General features: G+C 39.1%; 1 non-coding gene across 1 annotated transcript; it reads left to right on the top strand.

Annotated features, from left to right (window-relative positions):
- The first annotated feature begins 3,024 nt into the window (after window positions 1-3,024).
- LOC127108984 (small nucleolar RNA R71) lies at window positions 3,025-3,131 on the top strand. The gene has a single exon (XR_007796475.1). It is a non-coding gene; the product is annotated as a small nucleolar RNA R71 (small nucleolar RNA).
- The last annotated feature ends 15,217 nt before the right edge of the window (window positions 3,132-18,348 follow it).

The following is an 18,348-nucleotide window of genomic DNA, read 5'->3' as shown; positions in this document are numbered from 1 at the left end:
CGAAAGGTAATCTCTAGTTAGGTGGTTGCATGATAGGCGCGGTGATTAACGATGTTTTTAATTGCTCAAACGCTGTTAAACATTTCTCATCAAAGATAAAGTCAGCGTCTTTCATTAATAAACCAGTAAGTGGTTTGGTAATTTTTGAGAAATCTTTGATAAAGTGTCGGTAGAAACCGGTGTGTCCTAAAAAGCTTCGTATTTCTCGTACGGTTTTCGGAGGTTGAAGATTCTCTATGATTTCGATCTTAGCTTTGTCTACTTCAATTCCTTTATCAGATACTATGTGTCCTAACACGATTCCTTGTTGGACCATGAAATGGCATTTCTCCCAGTTCAAGACGAGATTCACCTTTGCGCATCTTTCAAGTACCATTTCAAGGTTTGATAGACATCCTTCGAAGCTCTGCCCACAAATAGAAAAGTCGTCCATAAAGACTTCCATAATGTCGTCTATAAAGTCAGCGAAGATTGACATCATGTATCTTTGTAATGTTGCAGGAGCGTTGCATAGTCCAAATGGCATTCGTCGATAAGTGAATGTACCATAAGGGCATGTGAAGGTTGTCTTCTCTTGGTCGTCAGGATGGACAGGAATTTGAAAGAATCCTGAATAACCATCTAGATAGCAGAAGTGGGAATGCTTAGCCAATCGTTCAAGCATTTGATCAATGAAAGGCAGAGGAAAATGATCCTTTCAAGTGGCTTTGTTTAGTTTTCTATAATCGATGCATATTTTACTTCCGGTCACAAGTCTTTGTGCTATAGATTCGCCCTTCTCATTCTTAAGAACTGTAACACCCCCTTTCTTGGGTACTACATGAATGGGGCTAACCCATTGACTATCGGAGATCCGGTATATGATTCCAGCATCTAATAACTTCTTTACTTTATCCTTGACTACAGTACTTAAGATTGGGTTGATCCTTCTCTGGTGTTCTCTAGAGGTTTTATAATCTTCCTCTAGCATAGTGCGATGCATACAGATAGAAGGACTTATTCCTTTTAGGTCGGCGATGATGTAGCCTAATGCAATTGGATATTTTCTTAAGACATCTAGTAACTTTTCAGTTTCCATCTGTCCTAAGTCAGCGTTGACTATTACTGGTCTTTTGAGTTCAGTGTCTAGGAATTCGTATCTTAGGTTCTTTGGTAGTTGTTTTTAATTCCAAGTCTGGTTTCTTCGGGCATGGCATGTGGTTGGGTGTAAGTGCTAAGCATTCGCTTAGACTGTCATTTTGGTATGGTTCACGCCAATTATCATCTTCAAAGATTGGAGGGATTCGGATTTTCATTATATCGGAATATGTGGTTTCTTGCATATCCATCTCTCTTACGCACCCGTCTATGACATCAAGTAGATAACAGGTATCGTCTATAGCTGGCGCTTGTAAGAATTGTGTCAAGATGAATTCAACCTTTTCTTCTCCAACTTCTAATGTTAGCTTACCTCTTTTCACGTCTATTATGGTTGTGGCGGTAGCTAAGAATGGCCTTCCTAATATGATAGGTGTACTGGAATCTTCTTTGATGTCCATGATTATGAAGTTTGTAGGAATGTAGAATTGTCCTACACGTACTGGGACATTCTCTAGTATACCGACAGGATATTTGATAGAGCGGTCATCTAGTTGAACAGACATCTTGGTTGGTCTTAGTTCTCCCATGTTGAGCCTTTTACAGATGGTTAAGGGCATTACACTAATGATGGCTCCTAGGTCGCATAGAGCTTTGTCTATGACGAATTTTCCAATGACACAGGGTATGGAGAAACTACCTGGGTCTTTTAGATTGGGAGGCATGTTATTTTGGATTATTGTGCTACACTCAGCGGTAAGTGTAACTGTTTCATTATCCTTGATCTTTTTCTTATTGGATAGGATCTCTTTAAGAAATTTGGCATATGAGGGCATTTGTGTGATGGCTTCTGTAAAGGGAATTGTAATGTTTAGTTGCTTCAGAAGTTCAACAAATTTCCTAAATTGCCCTGCAGTTTTAGAATTTGCGAGTCTTTGAGGATACGGAATGGGTGGTTTATAAGGTGGTGGAGGCGCATAAGGTTTTTCTTTCTCTTCAGCCTCTCGGGTGTTATCTTCCTTCTCCTTCGGTTCACTTACCTTCTCAGTTGTTGTTTTGTCTGGTTTTTGGTACATGGCAGGATTTTGGAGTCTTGGATCTACGGGTCCGTCTAGTTCTTTTCCATTTCTCAATATAACGGCATTTGCATGTCCTTTTGGATTAGGTTGCGGCTGTCCCAGAAATGTGCCAGCCGGAGCGGTAGTAGATGCTTGTTGTTGAGCCACTTGTGAAATATTTGTTTCAAGCATTTTGTTATGGGTGGCTAAGGCGTCTACTTTGCTCGCTAATTGTTTAAGTTGCTCACTAGTATGTATGTTTTGGTTCAAGAAGTCTTTGTTTGTTTAAGCTTGGGTAGCTATGAAGCTTTCCATCATTAGTTCAAGGTTGGACTTCCTAGTCATGTTAGGAGCATTATTAGTTGGCTTTTGATATCCAGGCGGAACAACGGGTGCTTGGCGAGGTGCATACAGGGCGTTGTTATTCTTATACGAAAAGTTAGGATGATTTTTCCAACCTGGGTTGTAGGTATTCGAATAAGGATTTCCTTGTGCGTAATTCACTTGATCAGTGGTGACTCCTGCTAATATCTGACATTCTAGTGCAGTGTGTCCAGGAGTTCCACATAACTCACATTTTGGAGTCACGACAGCCACGGTGGCTGCGGGTGGTATGGTCAAGTTGTCTAACTTTTGAAAAAGGGCATCTACCTTTGCATGGACGTGGTCAAGGCTACTGATTTCGTACATTCCACTTTTTGTTTGGGACTTTTCTACTGGAGTTCTTTAACCTCCCCATTGGCAATGGTTTTGGGCCATGTTTTCAATGAGTTGATAGGCTTCGTTGTATGGCTTGTCCATAAGTGCACCGCCCGCGGCAACGTCTACTGTCAGTCTTGTGTTATACATAAGCCCATTGTAAAATGTGTGAATGATCACCCAGTCTTCGAGACCGTGATGTGGACATATCCTCATCATGTCTTTGTATCTCTCCCACGCGTCGTAGAGAGATTCTACATCCTTTTGTCGAAATGCGTTAATTTGAGCTCTCAGCATAGCAGTTTTGCTTGGCGGAAAATATCGGGATAAGAAAACGTTCTTCAGTTCTTCCCATGTTGTAACTGAGTTGGATGGAAAGGATTGCAACCAAGCCCTAGCTCTGTCTCTTAGAGAGAAAGGAAATAGGAGTAGTCTTATCGCATCTTAAGATACACCATTCGCCTTCACAGTGTCTGCGCACTGCACAAACTTCGTCAAATGTTCATTAGGGTCGTCCGTAGGATTTCCAGCAAATTGATGTTGTTGGACGGCTGATAATAATGAGGGTTTCAGCTCGAAATCGTTTTGATTGATAGCAGGGGCAGCAAGGCTACTGTGAGGTTCTTGTTGGGACGGGGTAGCATAGAACTTAAGAGGACGATTATGTGGATCTACTGCAGCCATGGTTGGTTTTTCAACTGGTTCAGCAGTAGGAAAGAAGATATCAGGAATATTATACCTTCGTTGGTACTCTAGTATTCGGCGTCTTAAATATAAGAAATGCTCTAATTCAGCAATTGGTGGTGCTAAGTTGTCGCCTTGTGAGCGAGTACTTGGCATACAATCGGGGGAAATAAGGGAAAGGAGATTATTTTTTTTACCTTAGTCTATACTGTGCAACGAAAGAATCACACTATTTGACTAAATCAGGTCCCCAGCAACGGCGCCAAAAACTTGATACGTCTCGTGACTGTATATAGAATATAGTTTATCAGGTACTTGACTGCAAGTGCACAGTCTAGTCGTTTTAGTTTTAAAAGATATCGAACCCACAAGGACCGATGGTCAAACTAATGATATCGACGTTACTATGTTTAGCTAAGGGAATGATTTTTTAGAAGTTTGGTTGAAGAAAATTAAATCTAAGGGAAGTTAAGTCTTAAGAAAATATTAATAGAAGGATATCGTATGCAACGCATTAATCGTCAGGGATTCGATAAGTCACCGGTGTATAATTTAAGTACCACATATCTTTCAGTAGAAGATACTTATTTAAAAGGCTTTATCTCACACTCTCGTGATTGTTGATTTGGACTATACCTTTAAGTCAGAATGTACGCTCTCGCTGTCCCATTTGAAGATAAAAATACTTTTTGAAAATAAATAAGTTCTAATTGCTTTTAAAGTGCTCTCGCGATTGTCGGTTCTCACCTTAGTTAATTTCCCACTCTCGTGGAAAAATCGTATTAAATAGCTTCTCACTCTTGTGACAAAGTTAATTAAATTTAAATTAAAAACCACAGCGAAAAATATTGTTTGAGGAGAGAAGTTTTACACCGATTATTATTAAATCCCATCTAACTAAATTGTTACATACCGATACCGGTAGTTTAGCCGGACATGTTAAACAATGCAAACACAGACGAACATAAACAGATCAACAATAAAGCAAACATGATTATGATAATAATAAAGCAATAACAACTATAATTGAATAAAAACCTGGAAATTGGATTAATAGAAAATGCAGAATCTTGAAGTACTTGAGCAGTCCTCCACAGGTCGGTAGGATTCTGCTTCTTCGAAGTAATTTCTTAGACTAAATTAAATAAATTGTAGTAGGTCCTAAGTGTAGGAAACTACTACTTCGGCTAAATGAAAAGCGGAAAGGAAAAAGGGAAAATCAAAGCTTTGAACGGTAAAAGGAAATAATGTTGTTAAAGAAAAATAAAAGACAAAACAGAATTGCTGTGAAAAAAATGCAGAGAGAAAAAAAAGGTCTTCAAAGCTGGCTTCCGAGAGAAAAATTAAGCGTCCCCGTAGGTTTCCAACTTCCATCTTTTTATATCCCACATTAGGTATTGGCAGTTGAGAGAAATAAGGATGACTTGGTTGAGTGAGGAATCCACGAGAAAGTGGATGAGGAATGAGAAGTAAGGGCCTGGTGGATCACTTCTGTTGACAGTTTCAAAACGCTGATTTTGGCCGCGTAACGTTCGTGATGGGCCTGTGACGGTCGTGGCGTTCGTGATGGGCCTGTGACGATCGTGACAGGCTTTGTGACGGTCGTCGCATGCACATGATTTGTATTCTCTACTTTTCTGCTATTTTCTTTTCTGTTTGTTCTTCTTTTCCTTCCTTTCTATACTTTGCTCATTTAAGCATGGGAATTGAAATACCTGCAAAAATAACTCGAACACTTGCGGAATAATTGGAATATAAGTGAAAGTGGTATGATTTTTTAGTGTAAATCAAGGCAAATATACGATGTATTTTCACGTTATTATACATTCCATCTCCCAAAATGAATGAATGATCTTAATTTGGTAAAAGTCCTCCTTTGACCAATTTGAGTTTTGATACATTCCCTTCCCTCTTCATCTAATTCCCCTTTTTTATGCATCCATTTCATTTGGTCTATGACGTCTCTAAATCCTAAGGCTAGTTGATTGAAAAAATTAACATAAGTATGGATGAGATTAGGCCACCTCTTTTGCATATTCTTTTTGTGTGTGGTGTGTTTCATGAGCATAGCCCATTATACTATGTCTCTAACATGCATTAACACCAAAATTCTATTACCCGGCCTCAAATAGTTGTGACTTCTACATAAGTCCAATTACGATTGCTTAATATAGCGCTAAATTTTTGATACAAAAGGCATATCATTCTAGTTAGTGAGATTGTAAGTCTCCCCTCTTTCATGGTATTGTGTGGAAACTTGGCCTTTTTTCCTTCCTTTGGAAGATGTCTTGGTTCAAGGATCCATGCTTGTGATAAGTGGGTTGAGTGTTCTCCAAAGAATGACTTAAAAAGCAAAAGCAAAAACAATACTAACTTCTATTTCATTAACAACTAACGTTTAATTTCAAGCCATTTACTTTTTATGCACTTTAATTGTTAAGCCCTATTCATTTTCCATTATTCATATCATTCTAATTGTTTATATTAATGCCATTTTCACTTTGTTTACTTGGACCATATTATGTTATATATCTTGTTTGTGTATACTTTGTTTGCTTGTGTGGTCTTTGGCCATTAATGTACATAATAAGAACAAAAACCATAAAAAATTATTGTGTGGACTGTTAGTTTGATCTTGGACAATTGGACTTATAATTTAGGCAACATCCCTATGAAAAGTACTTGGCCAATGCCAACTTTCATGTAACCAAGTGCTTGCAATTTTAAACTTCATCTGATACATCATTGAAGATCCATCTGAGTTCATCTGCAACATGATCATGGTGAAGCTGTTATTTTGAACCTTTGACTTATGGAATTCATCTGTTACATGAGCAAGTTTGAAGGAGATCATGGAGTGGCTAAAGCTTGGATAGGGTTATCTTTATTTGATGCCTTGCTCTTCAAGATAATATTGTATGCATTGTTTGTTGCTTGATTCTAATATCCAAGGGAATTTGGGGTTTCTATATGACATTCTTGTCTATTGGATTGCTACCCATCGGTCAGATCTTTTCAACTCTTAACTTTTAAATTTGTGCTTAGGATTAGTCTCTTCATCTCCTCCCCGTCTCTTTAATTTCAAAATCTCTCCCTCCTTTTAAAAAACTTCTTTGCTTGTGCTTGTCTTTTATAACTTAGACCTTTTGCAAATTTGAAACTTTGGTGTTATGCCATTGCATTTTCAAACCTCTTTTCTTAAATCAAACTTGTAAATAAACTTAACTATATTTGACTTAAAATTTTCAAAAGCCAAATAGAACTAACTCATTCAAACCATTTTCTAGGCCCTTGTGCCTTTCAAACTTAATTTTTGATTAAAAGCAATGCATCCACTTTGAAATTTATACCATGAACTACGAGGTTTTGATACCTCATTTTTATGTTGGTACGTAGGCACAAGTCAGAAGGTCTTGTCAAACAAAAAATATAATTAATGAATTCTTTTCTCATCCCCCCATTCTATTTGTTTGTAAACATCCCTTTTGTACAAAATACATATGTACAGAAAAAAGGGCTCCCTATGAGTACCTAGGACACTTTGGGTGCTAACACCTTCCCTCTGTGTAACCAACCCCCTTACCTATAATCTCTGACATTTTATTAGTTTTGATTTGAAAACTTCTTACTTTTGGGTGTTGTTCATACTTTTCCCTTTTCCCTTGGAAACAAAAAAAGCGCGGTGGCGACTCTTGTTATTTGATGTCTTGCTTATCCATAGCTTGATGATCGTGAATTTACCGCTATACATATCAAGGATTAACTCTCTAGGGAAAGTAAATAGGGATTACAACTACCTTTTTACTGGGTAGAAAACCAAAGGAGGAGAATATCCGTCATCGGTTAAGATGAACATATCCAGGATAGACTCAAAGGGGAAACGTAATACGAATCCGCTGGGGAAAGGTATGAGGAAGTAGACTACTTTTACCGGGTATTGGGTAAGAGTAAGGTACTCGCAAATCGAGAAGAATATTACCAGTTATTGGGTAACAAACTCTCGAGGGACCAAAGCATCTATCTAGGTAAGAGCTAGAAAGAAACGGTCAAACAAAGACTCGACCCGGTGAGGATATAACTCAGGGGGGATGGTTCCATCCAGATAATCAACTGGGGAGGAAGCTGAAATAATAATCATCCATGAGAAAATAACTCATTGGGGAATGAGAAAGGTTAAATTCTTTCTGCTTAGGGGCTGCCACTCTACAATTGAGGGATGGCAGATGCACCAAACCTGTATGGGGAAGAATAATGTCGCCATAGGAGAGGATCAGAAAATTAAGGAATCAAATGCAATATCATGCATAGTGAAATATCTGATGTATGAATGTATATGTGTATGTATATATAACTGATGATCATGCTGACAAAACAACCGCGAAGGATGTAAATGTCACTGATATGAATCCAACTACAACACTTAGCTAATCTCGACATGATGGAGGTATCAACTGGAGAAAAATCTAGGGATGAACATTACAAACAACTCGACCCTGACTGGGGAGATAGAAAAAATATGTTGAATTGTCAACTCTGCAGGGAATTTTAGGTCAATACCATATCAAATGGGAGACAACCTCGCAGAGGACCAAAAATACTGCTCAAGAATCAGTGTTGGCAGGGGTCAGGAGTGAACTCTACTAGCGACATGAGGGGAACAAAATCTTGTGCTGGATTTATGCAAACCGTTGAGAATACGCGCCTATAGCTCATCTGGGGAGGCAATCACAAAACTTGGTTGGAGAAACTGAATTGTCGTTGGGGAGGAAAAAGTGATCAAACCAACTGCTTGTGGAAGACCAACAATGTTCCGCATTTTTAAGACCTACCTGTTCTCAGGCTGCTGTTGATATTTCTTGAATGAAGTCAATTGCTTTTAAGAAGTAATTGCTTTTATTATTTTAAGAAAAATGGTTTTTATTTTTATTGATTTAAATATTTCAAAATTATCGTCATAAAAATTCCATTCTATTTAGCTGAAAAATAAATAAGAGTATAAACAATTGGATAAAAAGCTCAACTTTATTTAATAGAATGGTAGCCTGTAAATGACAAGACTCCATAGATCTTTATAAAAGTTGAAAATTGGTAATTTACATGGAAAAGGGCTACATTGAATACAATGATCACTAGTCCTTCTACCAACTTCAATATCCACTATGATCTTGGCTTTGGTTGAAAATGGTGAATCCGAGTTGACTTACTTGCTCAAAATTGGAGATCAACCGAATGCAGTTACTTGCCATAATCCCTAATTTTTTCATAAATTACCCCAAGTTGGGGTACTCAATCTATCGGGATAAATTTTCTATTTTATGTCTCTAATTTTTGTCTGGATTTCCCTTTTGGGTTTTCAATCCACCAAGACGCTCAATTTTGCCTAAGCCGCCCGTTCAGGTTTTCAACTTAGCGAGCTGTTCTTTTCTTTTTAGGTGAAGTATTTCTTGACTGCATCGGCATTCACAGGACGTGTGAACTCCTCACCATCCATAGTTGTGAGAATCAAAGCGCCGCCTGAAAAGGCTCTCTTAACAACATATGCGCCTTCATAATTAGGAGACCATTTGCCCCTAGCATCAGGTTTGAAAGATAGAATCTTCTTGAGCACAAGGTCACCTTCTCTAAGCACACGAGGCTTGACCTTCTTATCAAATGCTTTCTTCATTCACTGCTGATATAATTGACCATGACACATGGCAGTCAACCTCTTCTCTTCAATCAAATTCAGCTGACCATATCTGGTCTGACACCATTCAGCTTCTGTCAACTTGGCTTCCATCAAGACACACAATGATGGGATCTCAACCTCTACTGGGAGCATAACTTCCACACCATAAACAAGTGAGAAAGGGGTTGCCCCTGTTGAAGTGCGGATGGATGTATGATACCCGTGTAAAGAAAATGGGAGCATCTTATGCCAATCCTTGTAGGTCACAACCATCTTCTGAATGATCTTCTTGATGTTCTTATTTGTAGCTTCAACAACCCCATTCATCTTGGGTATGTAGGGAGAAGAATTATGATGTGCAATCTTGAAGTCTTTGCAAAGAGCTTCTACCATATTATTGTTCAAGTTAGATCCATTATTAGTAATGATCTTACTTGTCACACCATAACGGCATATAATCTGATTCTTGATAAACTTTACAATAACTTTCTTGGTTACATTTGCATACGATGCTGCTTCAACCCACTTTGTGAAGTAATCAATAGCTGCCAAAATGAAACGATGTTCATTCTAAGCTTTAGTCTCAATCATGCCAATCATATCAATTCCCCGCATGGAGAAGGGCCATAGAGAGGAAATGACATTCAATAGTGTCGAAGGAACATGAATTTTATCTGCATAAATTTGAAACTTGTGGCATTTCTTCACAAACTTGCAACAGTCAGATTCCATTATCAGCCAATAGTAACCTGCTCTCAACATCTTCTTGGCCATAGCATGTCCATTGGAATGAGTACCAAAGGAACCTTCATAGACTTCAGTCATCAACATGCCTGCTTTGTGTCTATCCATGCATCTGAGCAAAACCATATCAAAGTTTCTCTTATAAAGCACATCACCATTCAGGTAGAAGTTTCCAGCTAATCTTCTCAAAGTCTTCTTATCTTTCAAAGATGCCTCAGACGGGTAAATCTGACTTTGGAGAAAACTTTTGATATCAAAATACCATGGCTTTTCATATTTGACCTCTTCAATAGCAAACACATGAGTTGGCCTATCAAGACACATCACAGTGAGATTGGGAACTTCATATCATAACTTTACCACAATCATTGAAGCCAACGTTGCAAGAGCATCTGCCATCCGGTTTCATCCTGAGGGATATGATGAAACTCAACCTTTGTAAAGAAAGTTGAAATCCTCCTCGCATAATCTCTATATGGTATCAAACCGAATTGATTCGTCTCCCATTCACCTTTGATCTGATTCACAACCAAAGTCGAATCTCCATAGACGTCAAGATACTTGATTCTGAGATCTCTGGTATGTTACACCAGCATTCTTTAAACCGAAGGCATCACTCTATAATAGAATGTTCCCAAGGGCGTAATGAATGTGGTCTTCTCCATATCTTCGGGTGCCATCTTGATTTGATTATAACCGGAAAATCCGTCCATAAATGAAAAGACTTTCAATTTAGTTGTATTGTCTACCAACATGTCAATGTGTGGTAAAGGGAAATCATGTTTTGGACTAGCTTTGTTCAAATCTCTATAATCAACACACATGCGGACTTTTCCATCCTTCTTCGGAACATGCACAATATTGACCCCCCACTGCGAATACTCGACAGTAACAAGAAAATCGGCATCAATTTGCTTCTGCACTTCCTCTTTGATCTTTACTTTCATATCAGGATGAGTTCTTCTTAACTTCTGCTTGACCGACGGACATTCTGGCTTCAACGGTAATCTATGCTCCACAATCTCAGAATCCAACCAAGGAATGTCTTGATAGGACCAAGAAAACACATCTGAATACTCTCGAAAAAGATCAATCAACCCCTTCTTAACCTCCAGACACAGTTGAGACTCAATCTTGACTTCCTTCACATCATCTTCGAAACCTAAGTTTACTAGCTCAATCTTCTCTTCGAAGGGCTGAATAGATTTTTCCTCATGCTTAAGTAGACGAGATAATTCATCAGACACTTCTTCATCAGTCTCTTCCTCAGCCTCAAACACAGGGAAATCAAAGTTTGGAGAGGGAGTAGAATCGTTGTATTCAATGGGTTTGGGAACCAACCTACATAATGATTTGATATTTTGATTTTAGAGAAGTGAATTGTGACCAAATATTATGCAGAAGGACAATTATTATTTACTTATGTTTTTTGTGATTACCATTTTCAAAAAGGCAAAAATTAAAAATAAAACATCATAGATGTGGATGAATAGAATTGCATTTTATTAATGATAATTGAGAAATGCCTAACAATGTTCACTTCTCCCTTAGGCATAGGAGAAGGATTTTTCTTAAAACATGAAAAACAAATTACTTAGAGTGATGGACAATAACGGGAACATCAACAGCAACCCAATTGTTGCAAGTCTTGCCATGCGTCACAAAGTTGGCGTGGACTTCATCTTCATCATCCTCAATTACAGCAGCTGAGTGTTGTTCATTACCATGGATGAACCCTCTACTACGGAAACTTAGTTTCACTTCTTCTTCTCTGACATTAAACGGCCCTTGCTGAAATCCCAATTCGGCCCTATTCTTGTTCTTTGCAACTTCTACCATTCGGCCCCACTGATCTGTGCTACCTGCCTCAATAGCTTTCTGAGCACCTTTGAAAGAAGACATGGGTACCCTAGTTTTCTTCACCTCAGCAATAGACAATGCTTGGAACATGGTACCAACCTCCTCCTCAACTTCAACATATGTAAAAGATGACAGATGGCTCACCAAGAGTTCTTTCTCTCCACCAACAACGACAAGCTTGTCGTTCTTCACAAATTTCAATTTCTGGTGTAAAGTAGATGTTACGGCTCCTTCTTCATAGATCCATGGCCTTCCCAATAAACAGATATAGGTCAGGTGGATATCCATTACTTGAAAAGTAATTTGGAAATCACTCGGACCTATCTTCACTGGAAGGTCCACTTCACCAATGACGGTTTTTCGAGAACCATCAAACGCTTTAACGATCACACCACTGTACCTCATCAACTCACCTTGATAGGATAACCTGGACATAGTTGATTTCGGGAGTACATTCAGAGAAGAACCGGTATCAATTAGCACATTTTTGTCAGTGTATCCTCCTTGCAATTCAATGATATATGTAATGCTAGATTGTGATTTCTACCTTCCTTAGGAAGTTCTTCATCATAAAAACTCAGATTGTTGCAAGAAGTAATGTTAGCCACAATGTGGTTAAATTAACCCACAGTCACGTCGTGATCCACATAGGCTTGCTCCAACACTCTTTGTAATGCTTCTCTGTGCGCTTCAGAGTTCATCAATAGAGACAACACTGATATCTTTGATGGGGTTTGGAGCAGCTGCTCCACCACATTAAACTCACTCCTCTTAATCAATCTTAAGACTTCATCCTCATCATTAGTCTTCAGCTTGCTGGATTCACCAGACTGACACACTAGAGTACTAATCGAATTCACCACAGGTACATCCACCTTCTTACTGACTGCAGCCTCTTCTACAGCCTTTGGAAAGACTGGGCCAAATATACAACCACTATGGGTCACCTTCGCAATATCATCTATATTCAAAATAGAATTTATCGTAGGGAATGGAACCTCTTGACCATTTTCCACCATGGTGGCATTATACTGATAGGGCACAACTTTATCGGATGTCTACGGGACAGGGCCCGCTAACCATATTACCAACGGCGATACCGACATATTAACGTTGTTGCTGTTGCTACTATCAAATTGAATTACTACCCGCTCAGGGGTCTTAAACACTAGCACAATTACATTGACATCATCTACTTCCCTTGATTGATAAACTTGGATAAGCCCTTCATCCATCAATCTCTGAATATCCCTCTTGACAATGACACATCTTCGAGGGTTCACGCTACATACCACATGACCATCATGGTCATGCTCATAATCACTGACCAAACAAATATCTCTATGAATTGCGACCAAAGACTGTCTGATATGGAGAACATCATAAACCTTATACTCTCCAGGACAACCATCTACCATGTTGATAGAAGAGTTACCATGGGCGGGTAACGGATTGGCTTTAACATTCGGCGCTCGGTCCTCAAAGGACACCATCCCACTCTTCATAAGTTTATGTACTTCATACTTCAACAGGTAACAGTTCTCAATATCATGTTCGGGAGCTCCTTGATGAAAGGCATAACGGAGTTCAGGCTTATACCACCATGGAAGTGGTTCAGGAATTTGAGGTGGATTTCTTGGTTGAAGTAGGTTCTTGAGAACCAAAGATGGGTAGAGTTCGACATATGACATAGGAATAGGGTCAAAAGAAACCTTCTCCCTCTTGAAGTTTTGTTGTTGATTATTGTTGTTGTTGTTGTTGGTTCTTTGTTGCGGTTGTTGTTGACGTTGTTGTTGAATTGGCACTGATTGATTGTTGGAATTATTTGGAAACACTAGAATTACTGATGAAACTTGATGTTGATGCTGACGCGGTTGAGGATTTCTTCTGACATGCGGCCTCCTCTGCCTCCCTACGGGAACTGCATTGGTTTCTCCTTCCTTCTTTCTGGAAAAACCACTTCCATACTTCTTACTGGACGACACCTCTTCCTTAGACAGACGTCCCTCACGGACTCCTTCTTCTAACCTCATCCCCATGTTTACCATTTCGGTAAATTCACTGGGAGCACTAGCAATCATGCGTTCGTAATAAAACGAACTTAGGGTCTTCAGGAAAATCTTCGTCATCTCCTTCTCTTCCAATGGAGGATTAATCTGAGCAGCAAGTTCCCTCCATCTTTGGGCATACTCTTTAAACTTCTCCTTATCCTTCTGAGACATAGACCTCAGCTGGTCTCTATCAGGCGTCATGTCCACATTATACTTATACTGTTTCACAAAAGCTTCACCCAAATCTTTGAACGTTGGAATACTTGCATTGTCTAGCCCCATGTACCATCTCAGCACACCACAAGTCAAACTGTCTTGGAAGTAGTGAATCAATAACTGATCATTATCAGTTTGAGTTGTCATCTTTCTGGCGTACATAATAAGGTGGCTAAGTGAACAAGTATTTCCCTTTTAATTTTCAAAGTCAGGGACTTTGAACTTCATAGGGATCTTCACAATCGGTACTAAGCAGAGTTCAGCAGCACTCCGCAGAGTTCAGCAGCACTCTTACCAAACAGGTCTTTTCCTCTCAGAGTCTTCAATTCCTTTCACAACTCAAGGAACTGATCCTTCATTTCATCCATTTTCTCGTAAACATTTGGGCCCTCAGACGGCTCAGAATGGTAGATGGTATCCTTAACATGAGGCAAGGTATGAACAACGGGAGGTGGCACAGACATGACCGGGCTAGATGTCGACATAAAAGCAAATGTGGGTGCAGACCCTTCATGCATGAAATTTGGTGGCATCCCCCACGGGAATCCAGCATGCATAGTTGGACCGGATTGAGTAGCAGCAATAGGCATGAGTGAAGTAGCAACCTCGGAGATGACAGTCCTTTGGGGAGGAGTTGCGGGAGTTGGTGAAGACTGATTCTGTGAAGCAAGAACAGACTTTATCATGGCAGTCCGTAGAGAAACCTCATCCTTCAGTTCTCTATTCTCCATAATTCTGGGTTGATTGGCACGAGTGTTGTATCGGTGAGTCAACTTGGCTGAAGCACAGAAGAATAACTGATAAGACATCTGGCAGAAGAAAACATGTTATGCAAATGATGCATGAAATGCAATGTTTTTATTTATTTTATTTCAAGGAACATACAAAGTTCTATTTGCAAAAATTTATATAATAACAATAGTAACAATTTGATTGACCATAAAAATCTCTTTTATTCATATAGTTTGGAAGGATTACACCGAGTACGATTTCAGAAACTAAAGTACAAATACAAGAGAAAAGGAAACTAATCATCCTAAGGATCCCTTAACAACAGTGTCAGATGATCTGGTTGCTGGTGCGTACTTCCTTCAGATGCGTCGGATCTCGGTCTCAAAAGATGTCTGTATCTGAGCCTTATCAAGAACTAGCTGATCAACAATCTTCTTCCAAGCACCGGAAGGCTGAGGCACACTAGAGGAAGATGGACCCTCCGACTCTCTCTGTCTCTTCACTGCTCGGTCTTCAAGAAGTTCAATAAGCGCATCTTTGTCCTTTGACTCGAGCTGCAAATCCTCATGCTTTCATCTTAAAGCATGGAACCTCTCTTCCCACATATCTCTCTCTTGCTTCATCTTGGCAAGTGGGTCTTCCAGTTCCTCTACATCTTGGTTAGGGAGAGTTAATGGCTCAACCACAACCAAAGACATAGGTCTTTCACAAGCATACGGCATCTTCATCTCCAAAGCTCTCTTCTCCACCCAAGTAGTGTAAGCTTCCAAAGCTATACAGTTGCACGGACCAAGCTCGGATCTTCCTTTCCTATGCATATTATGCCAAGCATGTATCATCTTCTGCTTCAAATGTTGGGGATATTTACCGTCTTGACAGAAAAGACCTTCTAACTGAGTGTTATTAGGCTTGTCTCTCAAGGGGAACCCAAGTTGACAACGAGCCAAAGCAGGGTTGTAGTTGATTCTTCCTTGTGTACCAATGAGAGTCACATTAGAGAATTCACCACAATTATCAATAGTATCCAAGCTACTCAATGCAGAGTCATACCAAACAATATCATCATTGGTGAGGGACATAAGTCTTTGAGACTACCATAGACATTGTTTGTTCTCTACAAAAGCAGACGTCTAAGGCAAGTGCGAAATAAACCACTTGTACAGAAGAGGAACACAGCAGACAATAGTCCCACCACCTTTAGAATTCCTTAGATGCAAAGAGAAGTATATATCACCCAACAGAGTAGGCACAGGATTACCAATCAAGAAGATCCTAATGGTGTTAACATCGACAAAATCGTCAATGTTAGGGAACAAAGCTAAGCCATAGATGAGCAACACAAAGATAGCTTCAAAAGCATCCACACTACCAGATTGAGCAAAGACAGTAGCTTTCCTGATGAGGAACTCAGAAGTCAACCCAAACATTCCTCCTTTCTTAACCCAATGAGCTTCAATCTCAGACTTCTTCATATGAAGAGCTTCAGCTATGATGTGAGATCTGGGAATCTCCTCCAATCCACTAAAAGGCATCTTGTCAGAAACAGGTATTCCCAAGAGATGGGCATACTCCTCTAACATAGGCATAAGCTGATAATCGGGAAAAGTGAAGCAACGATAGAGAGGGTCATAAAACTGAACCAACACACTCAAGAGTCCTTCAACCACATCAATAGATAACACAGATAGAAGCTTCCCATGACGTTGCTTGAATTCCAAGGGATCTAATACAAAGGATGACAACTTACTTAGCTCTTTCAAATCAGGACATCTGAAACTGTACTTCTTAGTGTTCGTTCGTCCATAATCCATGGTCTGAAAATATTTGCAAATAAAACCTCAGTTCCTTGAAGTTACTTTTCGTGTGATGAATGTTATGATGCGCATGAACGCATGAATGCATGAACGCATGAATGCAACAATCATAAATAAGGGATCACACATAAGGCAAACGAACAAAGGTCAAGGGATGAATCAAGTCATTATCAAGATCAATCATCCATTTTGGTAGATTATAGTTTTCACCTTATCAACACCCAAGTTCCATTGTTATTGGCAAGACTTGATTAGATCAACCAAGAATCAAAGGGTTTATTATGAGTCACGAGCATGGAGTCAGGTTAAGCACCATCCCAAAGGAGTGTACTAAGGACAAAAACCTGTTGATCATGTTCTAAAAAGTTCCCAGAGTCTTAATGCCTAACCACAAATAACTTGTGTGACATCAATAACTCCAAAAGGGTCTCCACTGAGTAGATGGGTCTCAAGCCAACTTGTTTAGGACTACTCCACACAAGTCGAACATGACTATACCATCCTCCTATCTTAATTGCACTCAAGTTCGGGTTAAAACTTATCTCACCACTCAGAGATCACCAAGCACAACAAACAGATTATATCACACATACAGGTATACAAACATCAAATATACAATTATATACACATAAAAAGTAGGCTAAACCCACTGAGGACTACTCCCCAACAGAGTCGCCACTTGATTTCTGTAGCAGTAAATTCATGACCATTAAGCTATGGATAAACTTAACGTCAATAAAACCAGAGTCGCCAGTTTCTAAAGGAAAAGGGAAAAGTACGAACAAAACCCAAAGATAAGAAGTTTTCAAATCAAAACTAATAAAATGCCAGAGATTACAAGTAAGGGGGTCGGTTACATAGATCGAAGGTGTTAGCACCCAAAGTGTCCTAGGTACTCCTAGGGAACCCTTTTTTATGTGTGTATATTTTTTGGTATAAAAGATGTTTACAATAAATAGAGTGTGGGGATGAGAAAAGAATTCATTAATTATATTTTTGTGTTTGACAAGACCTTCGAACTTATGCCTACGTACCAACATAAAAATGAGGGGTCAAAACCTCGTAGCTCGTGGTATCAATTTCAAAGTGAGTGGATTGCTTTTAATTAAAAATTAAGTTTAAAAGGGGCATAAAGGAGCCTAAAAGAGTTTGAATGAGTGTTAGTTCTTTTTGTCTTTTGAATTTTTAAGTCAATATGGTTAAGTTCATTTACAAATATGATTAAGAAAAGAGTTTTAAAATGCAATGGCATAAGGCCAAAGTTTCTAATTTGTAATATAGTCTAAGTTTTAAAATCACAAGCAAAGAAAGGTTTTTGAAAAGGGGGTGCGGAGATTTTGAAATTTAAGAAGTGGGAGGAGATGAAGAGACTAATCCTAAGCATAAAATTAAAAGTTAAGGGTTGAAAAGATCTGACCAATGGAATGCAATCCAACAGACAAGAATGTCATATAGAAAACCCATTTTCCCTTTGGACTTTGAATCAAGCAATAATCAGCAAGCAATTAGCAATATCAAGCATAAGGCATCAAATAAAGATGGCCATATCCAAGCAAGCAACTTCACAGCTAAAAGTCTTCTTTGTCTCCTCATGTATCAGATGAAATACTCCTTGATTAACTCAGAATAAAGCATTGGACACAGGTTCAAAGTAACACTTGCATCAAGACCATGTAGCAGATGAAATCAAATGAATCCCAAGACTTGCATCAGATGAATGTTCAAATCATAATCACTTGGTCCCA

Source organism: Lathyrus oleraceus, chromosome 7, assembly GCF_024323335.1.
Source record: "Lathyrus oleraceus cultivar Zhongwan6 chromosome 7, CAAS_Psat_ZW6_1.0, whole genome shotgun sequence".
NCBI lineage: Eukaryota > Viridiplantae > Streptophyta > Magnoliopsida > Fabales > Fabaceae > Lathyrus > Lathyrus oleraceus.
Note: the sequence above shows the minus strand (reverse complement) of the source record. Positions and strands in the feature narration are given on the sequence as shown.